Here is a 1,705-nt window from a genome sequence, read left to right as displayed (position 1 = left end):
CAAAGCCAGTCGGATATTTCAGGGAAGGTGTCCTCGGGTATCGCCGCGAGAACATAATCTGCTTTGGTGGATGAGCAAGTCACGCCGTTGATGCGAAACTGGACTTTTGCGCGCTGAAACCAAGCAAAGGCCTCTCCGCTGGCGAATGACGAAAGTTTTAATGGGGGAGTCACAGCAATAATTTCCGTAGAGTCCGCCATAGTACCAACAATGGAGGGGCGAGGGGGGTGGGGTTGGAAGGCGGTGGGAGCGAGTCGACTTCCGGGGATCACCAATGTGACGGCCGAGAGAAAGGTTATGAATCAAAGGCAGGATGCAATCAACTGAGTAACTTTATTAAAGAACACTCCTTTATATACAAAACCTCAAGGCAACATGAATTTTCATGTTCGAGAAACAGACAATGTTAGAGAGGAAACACAAAGACTTGTTTGTTCTGGTTCTTTTTAGTGCGAGGGAAGAGCGCAGATACAAGCATAATATACACGAAATAACTTATGTACGATCGTGTGATACACGGTTGGTACAATGTATTGTTATATTATGATCAATATTATTACAGTATCATTTCAAGGATATATATATATATATATATATATATATATATATATATATATATATATATATATATATATATATATATATATATATATATATATATATATATATATATATATATATATATATATATATATATATATATATATATATATATATATATCGTGTACCAACTTTTCGTCCGATGTCACTTCGACCACGTCTTTTTTTCCAATGTCTTTTCGTCCGATGGACTTTTGGTCCAACGACACTTGGTCCAAATTTGAATAATTTTAATCCATAAAAGAAAAATGAATAAACCCTAGCCAATCCATAACTTCCCCAACAGAAAGTTAAACCTTGTAAGGACATCTTTCTCCCTTCTTATTTATCACTTCCACATAGGCCTCTTCAACATTAGTAGGAAGGAATGCTAATGCTGAAAAACATTTTGCCTTAAGACAAAATTCAGATTGTTTGTTATATTTTTCTTTGAGACTTAGATCAACAATTTTTCTAAATATGTCTGCCCTAGATGAAACAAACATGCAGCGATAGATGAATTAGGGAATGATGAATTAAGTTACTTATTAATCGCAACTTTGAAATCTGCCATGAGATTAATTGGATCTACATCAGGTAGCATAATTTTTAATTGTCCGAAAAGTGTCTGGTTTTATCGTGCAGTAATACATTTATCTCCGTAAACTTTGACAATAATATGCTACGCGAACTAGCTGCTATATTTTCAATCGTTTCTTCCTTAATTTTGGCAACTGCTTTTCTCGCATCTAATGCATCTAAATTTGTGGGATGAAGGTGCTCACCAGAAGAATAAATCATTTTTGGGACTTTGTCTTCTTTAACCGTGTGAATGTGCATTGAACACAGCTGCCTTTTCTCATACCTCCTGTATTTTTTTCCAAGTTTTACATTAGTTGAATGAAAATCGTTGATGTAATTACTTTCATCTACTACTGTTCTTTTCTTCTTCGTTGGTTGTATGAACTTTGCCATTTCGGGATGGGCAGATTCAGAAACTGAAGTACTAAACTTGTAGCACACTAAATATAAAGTACCATACTAAAGAGAGAGAAGAAAAAAAAAGAGAATGTTAACCATGGCTAATGGAGTAATTAGAAAATGAGCATATTACTTTATCATAAAA

Source organism: Palaemon carinicauda, unplaced genomic scaffold (genome assembly GCF_036898095.1).
Source record: "Palaemon carinicauda isolate YSFRI2023 unplaced genomic scaffold, ASM3689809v2 scaffold177, whole genome shotgun sequence".
Taxonomy (NCBI): Eukaryota; Metazoa; Arthropoda; class Malacostraca; order Decapoda; family Palaemonidae; genus Palaemon; species Palaemon carinicauda.
This window is presented reverse-complemented; position numbering follows the sequence as displayed.